A 12,597-nucleotide genomic window follows, 5' to 3' on the forward strand; every position below is an offset into this window, starting at 1 on the left:
ATGGGAGTATGCGTCTATGCATAGATTACCGGGAGTTGAATAAAGTAACGATCAAGAACCGCTACCCGCTACCAAGGATAGATGACCTTTTTGATCAGTTAAAGGGAGCAAAATGTTTTTCGAAGATTGACTTGAGATCGGGATACCATCAACTAAAGATCAAGGAAGAAGATATTCCCAAGACCGCATTTAGGACCAGATATGGGCATTATGAATTCCTAGTAATGCCGTTTGGATTGACCAACGCTCCGGCCGCATTCATGGATCTGATGAATCGAGTATTTAAGAAGTATTTGGATAAATTTGTCGTGGTATTTATTGATGACATCCTTATTTATTCTAAATCGGAAGAAGAACATATGCAGCACCTCTGGATAGCATTGGAGATACTCCGACAAGAGAAGTTGTATGCCAAGTTTACCAAATGTGAGTTTTGGTTAAAGGAAGTTCAATTTTTGGGGCATGTTATTGGAAATGATGGAATTAAAGTGGATCCGGCGAAGATTGAGGCAGTTATGAGTTGGGAGAGGCCAAGGACTCCTACGGAAGTGCGAAGTTTTCTAGGATTGGCCGGATACTATAGAAGATTCGTCAAGGATTTCTCGAAGATCGCCACACCATTGACCAAGTTAACCAGAAAGAATCAAAAGTTTGAATGGAGTGCAGAATGTGAAAATAGCTTTCAAGAGTTAAAACAGAAGTTGGTAACAGCTCCGGTGTTGGTACTTCCCGATGATCAAGGGAATTTTGTAATATTCAGCGACGCTTCACATAAGGGTTTGGGTTGTGTGTTGATGCAACACAGTAAGGTAATAGCATATGCGTCAAGACAGTTGAAGCCGCACGAGTTAAAGTATCCGACGCATGACTTGGAACTAGCCGCCATAGTGTTCGCACTCAAGATTTGGAGACACTATCTCTATGGAGAAAAGTGTGAAATCTACACGGATCACAAGAGCTTAAAGTACATTTTTACTCAGAAAGGGCTCAATATGAGGCAGAGGAGATGGCTGGAATTGATTAAGGACTATGACTGTTCGATAAATTACCATCCTGGAAAGGCGAACGTAGTGGCCGATGCGCTGAGTCGGAAGGAAAGATTGAATATAATGATAACATCAAAAGAGTTATCTGAAGAAATCGGAAAATTTGAATTGGAACTTTGTGCTTATGGGAAAGTCAAAGAAGTTTGTCATGCAATGACCTTTCAGCCAACACTACTGGAAAAGATAAAGAAGTATCAAGAGGAAGTAATGGAAAAAGAGAAAAATCAGTTATCTGGAGAAGAGATTAATACTAAAAGGGATGAGCAAGGAATACTAAGGTTTTCATCCAGAATATGGATTCCCCATGTATCTGAATTAAAGAATGAGATCCTCCATGAAGCCCACCATTCGAAATTTTCAATCCACCCGGGAAGCACCAAGATGTATCAAGACTTAAAGAAGAACTTTTGGTGGCCAAATATGAAAAGAGACGTGGCAGAATGGGTTGCGAAGTGCTATACCTGTCAGAAAGTAAAGGCAGAACATCAACGACCAAGCGGATTAATTCAGCCCCTGAAGATTCCAGAATGGAAATGGGAAAATATCGCTATGGACTTTATAGTAGGACTACCACGAACAAAGTCCGGACATGACGCAATATGGGTTATAATTGATCGTCTTACGAAGTCGGCGCATTTCCTTCCAATAAATGAGAAGTCGTCACTGGACAAGTTGGTTCATCTGTATGTGCACGAAATCGTATTAAGGCATGGAGTACCTGTATCAATAGTTTCAGACAGAGATCCCCGATTTAACTCAAGATTCTGGAAGCAATTCCAGTTGTGTCTTGGCACGAAGTTGAATATGAGCACGGCGTATCACCCGCAGACTGATGGCCAGAGTGAAAGAACAATTCAAACAATTGAAGACATGTTGCGCAGTTGTGCAATCGATTTTGCTGGAAGTTGGGACGACCACCTGCCATTAATTGAATTTTCATATAACAACAGCTATCATTCCAGTATCGGCATGCCACCATATGAAGCTTTGTACGGGCGAAAATGTAGATCACCAACAAGTTGGGATGAAGTAGGAGAAGGAAGAATTCTCGGCTCAGAATTGGTACAACAGTTGCATGACTCAGTCAAGTTAATTCAGAAAAGGTTGCTTGCTGCTCAAGATAGACAGAGGAAGTATGCGGATCCAGCGCGTAAGGATGTTCAATTCCAAATTGGCGAAGCTGTGTTGCTAAAAGTGTCACCAGGAAAGGGTTGATAAGATTTGGCAAGAAAGGAAAGTTAGCACCTAGATACGTAGGTCCTTTTGAGATTTTGAGTCAAGTAGGAAAGGTGGCCTACGAGTTGGCCTTACCACCTCAGTATCAGCATGTGCATAATGTGTTCCATGTGTCGTTGCTTAAGAAGTACAATCCTGACGCTAGCCATGTGATAGAATATGAACCTGTAGAAATTCAGGCAGACCTGTCATTTGTGGAGCAACCGGTTAAAGTACTCGACTGGCAAGTAAAGAGTCTTAGAAATAAATCAGTAAAGTTAGTGAAAGTACTTTGGAGGAACCCTAAGGTCGAAGAGTCGACTTGGGAGTTAGAGTCTGATATGCGTTCCCGGTATCCTCATCTGTTCTCTTAGATTCTGGGGACAGAATCCCTTAAGGGGGAGAGGATGTTACGACCGGCATTTTATGTAATATTATTTGTGAATAATATTAAGTTAAATAAAAATATATTCAATGCTTGTACGTTTGTGTGAGTGAAAATTTATGCATTATAAATTTGCTTTGGGTAGTATATGATTTTTCAAAGCAAGAATTTATTTAATTTCTTTATTTTTGATTTATAAGGAATATTCTAAGCTTTGGAAAAATTTTCTTTTAAAAGACATTTTGTACACAAATTGTGAAAATGATTTTATAAAGTCTCTAAAAATACAAGTTAATTTATGGTAGAAATTTTATAATTTTTGAACTTGTATTTTATTTTATAAAAATAAATCATTATAAATTTTAGTTGTCATAATTATTAAATTACATGAATAACCTTGCATGCAAACTCTCTTCTATTTAACCAAAGGGCAAAGAAGACATTCTCCACCCCACTAACTCACATTTTGCTAGCCAAATTACCTCCTTGACCTTGCATGCAAACTTGCCTAACTTTAGCTAGAGGGTTACTCTTGTCATTTCCTAAATCCACTCACATTTAGCCTAGTCAAAGACATAAAAACAAAACTAAAGTGATGATCACTCCATTTTCACTCCACCCTCCCCTTTTCTCCTCCCTCCCTCTCGGCTCAACCCTCACTCTCGGCCATCCCATAGCCGAGGCCCTCCATCCCCTTCATTTCTTCATTCTTTCACCCAAACAATCATCTTATATTCAAGTAATTTTACTCCCTATATGTTATTCTTATATATTTCAAAAGTTTAGAGTGAAAAACCTATGTTTTGACCTTGCATGGTGATGTTTTGGTTAAACTCAAAGTGAACCTCCTTGATTCTTGTGAATCTAAGGCTTTCACCATGAGTTATAGTATCATAGGGTCAAGAATGGCTAGACATAAGAGTGTTACACTTATGCGAATGCTGTTTTTACCCTAATCCATTCGGCCATGACTTGATAGGAGCCGAATGGATGGTGTTTTGTTGCCTTGTTAACATTTTTGTGTATTTTGTGATGATAACATGAATTTTGTAGTAAAATCTTGATAAAATCCTTTTGCATGCTAGTTGATCATTTAGTTGTAATCCATGTTAGGCTTGCATGTTGAATTATGATAAAAATTTATTTGGAAATCATGGTGTTTTGGTTTGAAAAACCCGAAGGCATGCATGCATGTGGAATTCTCTTAGTTTGTTGTGAAATTTTGATTATTTGGAAAGATTTTGTTAGTGAGCCTTAATTTCAGTAGGAATAATATGATAATATTGATTTATGCTTCTTGTTGCATGGTAATAATTTGTGGTTATCTTTTATAAAAATATATATCTTGTTGTTTCAAAGGCATGAAGATTTGCGATTTGTTAAGAGTAGTCTCTTTTGTTTTGCCATAGTTGCACCTTAGGTAAGGATGATCTCACCAAGGGTATTTTAAGAAAAAGGGAGTTAGTTCAGTAGAATACCAAGTATAGGTCTTGGTTTAAGTATTTAGTTGTTGATAATTGGGTTTGTCAAGTCAAAACCTTGGAAAATGAGAGTTATAGTTTCTGCAGAAAAATCAGTTTAGTACCCTGAGGTTTAGAGTGAGTTTTGACCATGTCATTGATGTGCACTTTGAGGCCCAAGCCACCAGAAGTTAGTATGGGGAGTATATAATAGGTTTTAGGAGTTGGTTGGAGGTTTGCATGTCATTTGGTTAGGTGCACAAGTAGAATAACAAAATCTGTCCAGCAGGGGACAGTTTTGTTGCAACTTAGAAATAGGGAGATTTGGCCATGTCATGGGTAGGCCCTCATTAGGCCCAATTGGGCCTTAGTTAGAGGGTATGTCAGAGAAGTTTTTCCAACCATAGTTCATAGGATATGATCTAGAACCATGTGCCACAAGTTAATTCAAGTCAGGGCATTTTCTGCCCAGAAAAACAGGGGAACCTTGGACTTTTAGCTTAGGCCCAAGAAGGCCCAAGCCAGGCCTTTGAGCCACATCAAGCTTATGAGATGCCCTTAGGTCAGGAGAGTCTTGTGTAAAAATTTTGAAGAAAAACTTGTAGTTTAAGAGTGTCTAATGCACTCAAGAAACCTTAGTTACCATTCTGAAATTTGCACCAGTGAGCACTTTCACTTATCACATAGTTTTAGGACACTTAGAAGTGAGTATTAGGTCAACCACCATAGTTGTAAGATAGTATAAGGTCAGTAGAGCAAAAGGCACAAGTGAGGGTCAATAGGTTTTGGATAATTTAGGAAAGGCGCATTGAGTTAGGAAGCCCAAATTCGAAGACTTCGTTTAGTTAGCGACCAAGTAACTTAAGTGGTGAGTCGAGATCATCCAAGCCTAGTGTGGCATTATGGTGTATATGATGTTATTTGGTATTAATATACGATATGTGATTATGTGGCTACGTGTGTACATTTGAAAATATAAATGGTGGATATGAATTAAGTGTGTATAGGCCTAAGTGCCATCCATGTTTAATTTCGGGTTGTAAATAGGTTAAGATGGAAAGAATATATTATAATGAGGATTATTATTATTTATGTAGGATCTCGAGACGAGGGAAAACTTGCCATAAAAGTCGAGTGAAGCTCCAGTTGTTGCTCCTACCAGTCAGACCAGACCAGTCTATCTCAAGGCAAGTGATTCAACTTGACCTTCGTATTTACTGTAAACAGTTCATATATATATCGATGCAATTATCCTGAGTCATTTTGATATATTTAAATCAAGAGTATCTTTTGTTTATCTTTGAGTTACATAGAGATGCCATGAACCCTCGAGTACGTATTGCAAGTAGTTCAAAAGTCTTTCATGATAGTTTAATGCCATGATAAAATAGAGATTTGTTATAATACCTTATTGATCCTTTTGTTTATCATGCTATTGATCCCTGAGAAATCTTGATATTGCACCCTGATGCTTTGATTCAACTCTTGAAATAACCTCGATAGAAACTTTATCTTGATACCTAAAAGCCAATCATTTCTTAAATTCATTCATGATTGTTTGATAACCCTATCCTTACCCTAAAAGCTTGATACCCTGTTATATCTTGAGCTGATGATCACTTTCTTTATATTTTAACACCTCTATCCTATTGGAACCAGTGATGCTTATCTTCTTGATGTTCTAATACCTATACCTTGTCTACAACCATTGCTTTAAGCCTAGTTTGGCATTACTCTTTCATATTATCCAATAGCCTTGCTTAATTTCCTTGTCAAAATTCTTGTTTATGGAAATCTCTCGATTACCCTAATATAGTAAAGTCTAGTGGATCATGGCCCTGAGATTTAGTGTCATATTTCCAGTGTTTCAAGTTGACCTATAATCCCCTGATAAAAAAATGATTTCAGTCAAAAGAGATTTTGTCATAAATCGGCATCAGTTTTCAAAATGAATAAAAGGTGGATTTTTCAGTCCCAAAGGGGGACAAATGTTTTCTTGAATGGTGGATCTGGACTGAGACGCGAGTCCTTTCCACACTTATATTAGGCTTAAAAGTTGCCTAGGGATTCCCAATAATGTTTTAGAACCCAGCGAGGTTCGGGATTACTTCGCGGCTGATCACCGGCTGTAATCCGTAGCGTCATAAAATGATTTTGATTAAGAATGGTTTTAAAATTTGTTTTGATGTAAGCAAAATGATGCCAACTCACATAAGTTTTATCTCTCGATTATCATTGATTATGTCATTCCATTGTCATTCCTAAAGGTATATCTCGATTTATGCTTTGCGTTGTATTGTTAGCACTTGTTGAGCTTTTGGCTCACTTCTTGCTTTACCCTGATATTACAGCTAGCAGCCATGGTTAGATTCGAGCAGACTGCCCGTAAGACCTGTGATGCTGATGTTTATGTTCGAGCTCAGGTAGAATAAGTAATAATAGTTGTGTGAGGACTCGGTATTTGTAATCAGATGTAATAGTTGGTAGTGTTGGGCTGTTCCAAACCCTAAACTGTAAGATCTTGGATTTTGGTTGTGTAATACTCATTAAAATGATGTAATAGCTATAATTATTTTGCTATTTAAGTTGGGGGTGTGACAGGATCGCTTCTGAAACCTCTGACCAGATCCTCCTAGATTCGTCTCACCAGTAGTACCTTCAGATTTATTTTCTTATCACCCTTCTCTTTGGCACCCAACTTTTGATCACTTTCGATTACTAGGGCATCCTGAACTATAGAGGGATATGTCTTGAGTTTCAAAGCTATAACTCCACTACAGATTTCTGACTTCAATCCCTGCTGGAACCTCTTTGCTTTCTGAGCCTCAGTACTCACATACACCGGTATCAATCGGTCCAATTCCGTAAACTTGGCCTCATACTCTGCCACACTCTTTTCATCCTGCTTCAATTCCAAGAATTCAACTTCTAACTAATTTTGCAAACAATCAGGGAAATACTTTTCCAAAAACAATTCCGTAAACCTAGTCCAAGAAACAGGACCTTCTCCTTCCAAGGTATGAGTGGATTCCCACCAATAATTTGCTTCACCCTTCATAAAATAACTTGCATATTCAGACTTAAGATTATCATTTACTTGAGTGAGGTTAAAGGCTTTTTCCATCTCCTTTAACCAAATCCTGGCCGCAACAGGGTTCACCTCGCCCTTAAACTCCGGGGGCTTTACCGACTGAAAAGATTAAAAGCTAACAGTTTGGTTCACCTTTCTTTATTGAGGCTGCTGCTGAAGCTGCAGCTATTGGATTTGTTGTCGCTGCACTGTTGTATGAATTGCTGCTGTTGCAGAAATTGTTGTTGCTGCTGCTAAAATTGTTCTTGCTGCTGAGCAATTTGATTAGACTGTTAGGAATATATGTATACTAGTTTGATGATAAGCTAAACAAAACACTTAAGTAGAAAATTAGTGTTTGTAGCCTCAACGGATAAGACCACTTTGGCTATCCGTTGATAGAGTAGCTTTACTTAGAAATAAGTTTAGTATTGTAGCACATTTTTGTCTTTGTAAATGAGTCATAATTCTTAGAAGTTGTATGAAATTATAAGTCATGTTGACTACTAGTAGATATGTAAATAGGAGGGCTAATTGTAAATATTTCATGCCTTGTAATTTTGTATAAATAAAGTAGTATCAACTGGTAAATTAAAGACCTTCAACGGATGAGAAACAAAGCCTCAACGGATGTCTCTAAAGCTTCAACGGATAACATCCATCAACGGATGAGTGCATCAACGGATAAAGCTTCAACTGCTAAAACATCAATGGATAAGAGCATCAATGGATAAAACCACCAACGGATGAAAGCTTCAATGGATGCTCAGTTCCATAGCAGTTGATAGTGACAATTCTTAAGCTGACAGAGGCACATGGGTTGACAGAGACAATTGGAATGTGGTAGGCTCTTGGAGGAATCAAGAAAAAGCAGCATTTCCATTCTGCTGCAAACAAGGAAGTATTCAAAGATTCACAGATTATCTTAGATTGCATTGGATAGAGAAATGAAGAAGAAACATGAGAAGGACTATTTTATAATTGTATTTTATCTTTTTCTTCACTTGAAAAACTTGGTGATATATAAACGAAGTTATAGCTAGTAATTAGGTGTGAATTTTCAAGAGCTGTTTAGAAAAATTCAGAGAGAAAATCATCTCGTTTGTACTAGGAAGCAGCTGTGAACAATTCTTTGTATCACAGATTTTCTGAAATACACATCTCTGGTGGAATAACAAATCTACCAGAAAAGTTTTAAAAGCTTCTGTGTTCTTTACATTTGTGTTTTGAATATACATCTGTCCGCACTTGCCTAAAGCAATTCACACACATCTGTTCATTATATATCTAGCCTTTGAAACTGCTCAAAACTTTAAAAAAATTTGAGATTTACATTCATCCCCCCTTCTGTAAATCTCATTGTTAGTTCCTTGAGAATAACAATTGGTATCAGAGCAAGGTCTTGACATACAAAGAGTTTAAAGATCTATTCTACTAACATCATAAGTATGAAGGATATTGGAGTAAAGATTCCAATCCTGGAAAGAGATAATTATCATCACTGGAAAGTGAAGATGCATCTACATCTTCTCTCTCAAGATGAAAGCTACCAAAACTGCATTGAGAATGGTCCTCACATACCTCATAAAGTGGCCACAGCTGCTACTGCCACAGTTGCTGTTGGACAGTCTATTCCTAAGACAAGAGCAGAATGGACTCCTGAAGATATTGAAGAGGTTCACAAGGACAAGAAGGCCATGAACATTCTTTTTAATGGCCTAGACAAAGATATATTTGATAATGTCATTAACAACCTCTCTGCTAAGGAAATTTGGGATACTGGACAACTTATCTGTGAAGGTACTGAGCAAGTTAGAGAAAACAAAATGCAGCTTCTCATTCAACAATACGAATATTTTCATTCTGAAGAAGGAGAATCATTGAATGATACTTTCAATAGATTTCAGAAACTGTTGAATGGATTGAAGCTGTATGGCAGAGTGTACCAAGTCAAGGATTCCAACTTAAAATTTCTAAGGTCTCTACCAAAGGAATGGAAACCTATGACTGTTTCACTAAGGAATTCTCAAGATTATAAGGACTTCACACTTGAAAGATTATATGGAATTTTGAAGACCTATGAACTTGAGATGGAGCAAGATGAGCTATTGGAGAAGGGAAAGAGAAAAGGTGGATCAGTTGCACTTGTAGCTGAAAATGAGAGAATTGAAGCTAGGAATGAAGAAAAGACAATGCCTAGTCTTAAAATTGCACAAGCAAATCAGAATCAAGCAAGGGAAAGGAGCAAGCAGCTGAGGTTGAAGACAATTCCAGTCAAGATGACTCTGATGATGTTGATGAACATCTGGCCTTTCTGTCCAGAAGATTTGCAAAGATGAAATTCAAGAAAAACACTAGAGCCACTAAGCCAAACAAGAACATGGTGGACAAGTCTAAGTTCAAGTGTTATAACTGTGGCACAAGTGGACACTTTGCAAGTGTTTGCAGAAATCCAACTTCTGAAAAGAAGAAATTTGAGCAAGTGGATTACAACAAGAAATATTTCGAATTGTTCAAACAAAAGGAAAGGGCTTTTCTGACTCAGGAAAATGACTACGCAGCTGATGGAGCCAATGAAGATGATGATATGGAGTATGTCAACTTAGCCCTGATGGCTAATTCTAATGAGAATGAAACTAGTTCATCAAGCAACCAGGTAATCACTACTGACCTCTCTCAGCTTTCTAAAGATGAATGCAATGAAGCTATAAATGATATGTCTACTGAATTGTATCATTTACGTGTTTCCCTTAAATCACTGACTAAAGAGAACATGAGAATTAAAGAGAATAATCGGTTCTTAAGTGATAGGAATGCTATGTTAGAGGGTAAGGTAATTGAGCTTGAAAAGATTAGAATCAAATGCTTATCTGTTGAGAGTGAACTAGAAGAGTCTGTTAAGAAAGTAGAAATTCTTTCTAAACAACTAGAACGTGAGCAAGAGGTAATTAAGGCCTGGAAAACATATAGGGATGTTAGTGCTCAAATTGTCAAAGTTCAAGGAATTGAATCATTCTGTGAGAATGCCTGGAAGAAAAACAAAAAGGAAATGGAATTGGTTGATGGACTGTCAATGGATGTGGAATCAACTGATGATGAAAGTCATCCGTTGAAGGAAGCAAAGGAGCATCCATTGATGGCTCATCAGTTGAAACAGGCAAATGGTTCTAAAAAGGATAATTTGAAAAATCTCAGTAAGAAGTTTGGTTCAACTTCCAAGAACTTTGTCAAAGAAGAAGCTAACACATCCAAAGATGCTAGTAAGGTGAATATAAGACACATGACTTTAGATCAGTTGAATACTAGGCTTAAGTTGGTTGAGGATAAAAAGGAAACCAAAAGAAAATCCAATAGAAATGGGAAGGTAGGGATTAACAAATATAACAATTACACACCTGATAAGTATGCCCCTACGAAAAGTTGTGTGCATTGTAGTAGTGTTAATCATCTATCTGCTAACTGCAAATCTGTTAAGAATGCTCCCATGCCTTTAACTCCTTCCATGCCTAACATGTCTATGTCGCCATTGCATGCCATGCCTGTTCTGTCTCAACAGAATCCTCATGCACATTTTACAAACATGCCATATGTTAATAATCCTTATTTTGTTGCATTTAGTATGCCTCAAATGCCATACAACATGCCTATGTAGAATAACATGTTTGCACAATCTATGCCTTATCAAATTCAACCAAATATGCTAAATAATTATGTGACTAACCCTATACTTCAACCAACTACATCTGAGACCAAGGTTGACTCAAAGTTACCTAAGTCAAAAGGTGCAGGAAGTGTGAAGTCTTGGAAAAAGACTAACAAGGCTGGACCCAAGGAAACTTGGGTACCAAAATCAACTTGATTTGATTTTGTTGTGTGTAGGGAAAAAGAAGGAATCTATGGTACTTAGATAGTGGTTGTTCAAGGCACATGACAGAAGATTTCACCCTGCTCACAGAGTTCAAGGAGAGAGTTGCCCTTAGCATAACCTTTGGAGATGACAGCAAAGGGTTCACTATGGGATATGGCTTGATTTTAAAGGAAAATGTCATCATTGATGAAGTTGCACTAGTTGATGGTCTCAAACAAAATCCATTGAGCATCAGTCAACTATGTGACAGAGGGAATACTGTTTCCTTCAATTCTAAAGCATGTGTTGTTACCAGTAAGAAGGACAACAAAGTGGTTCTAACTGCAGTTAGAAAAGGGAATGTGTACTTGGCTGACTTCAACTCTACAGATGTAGAATCAATCACTTGTCTTTTCAGCAAAGCAAGTCAAGATGAAAGTTGGCTATGGCACAAGAAGCTGTCCCATTTGAATTTCAAGACAATGAATGATCTAGTAAAAAGGACTTAGTTAGAGGAATGCCTCTAGTGGAATTCTCAAGGGATGGACTATGTGATGCTTGTCAGAAAGGAAAGCAAAAGAAAGCATCATTCAGTAAGAAGCTTGAATCAGCAATTGATGAACCATAACAACTGCTACACATGGATCTTTTTGGACCAGTCAATGTATTGTCAATTTCAAGGAAAAGATATTGCCTAGTGATTGTAGATGATTTCTCAAAGTTTTCATGGACCTATTTTCTTGGTTCAAAGGATGAAGCTAGTGAAATCATTATCAATCATATCAAGCAACTCAACAACCATCCAGATTTTAAAGTAAGGAATATCAGGAGTGACAATGGAACTGAGTTCAGGAATTCTACCATGAGGCTGTTCTGTGAAGAAAATGGGATCATGCATGAGTTCTCAGCTCTAAGGACTCCACAACAAAATGGTGTGGTGGAAAGGAAGAACATATCACTAATTAAAGCTACAAGAACAATGCTTGAAGAGTCAAAACTCCCAACATATTTTTGGGCTGAGGTTGTTAACTGTGCATGTTACACTCAAAATATTTCTCTAATTAATCAGGCAAAAGGCATGACTCCCTATCAATTGTTCAAGAGAAGAAAACCAACCTTAAACTTCCTTCATGTCTTTGGTTACAAATGCTACATTCTAAGGAACCAACCTGATCACAAAGGAAAGTTTGATGCAAAGGATGATGAAGGGATATTTGTTGGGTATTCTGCTGGAAAATCATATAGGGTCTACAATCTAAGAACCAATTTTGTTATGGAATCTGTGCATGTTGTGTTTGATGAAAAAAAGATTGATGGACTAACAGATAAGGGACCCATGAAGGACTCAAATTTGACAACATTGAGATATATTGTGATGATAGTGAAGATGAGAATGATGGAGAAGACACCTCAAAAAGGATTCAAAATTTGCCTTTGGATAATGCATAAAATGCTGCATCAATTAAAAGTCATAAGTCAGCATCCGTTGACAGAAGTAATGCAGCATCCGTTGAAAGACAAAATGCATCATCCGTTGAAGTACATAATGGAGCATCCGTTGATCATAGTTCATC

Source organism: Apium graveolens, chromosome 9, assembly GCF_009905375.1.
Source record: "Apium graveolens cultivar Ventura chromosome 9, ASM990537v1, whole genome shotgun sequence".
NCBI classification, from domain to species: domain Eukaryota; kingdom Viridiplantae; phylum Streptophyta; class Magnoliopsida; order Apiales; family Apiaceae; genus Apium; species Apium graveolens.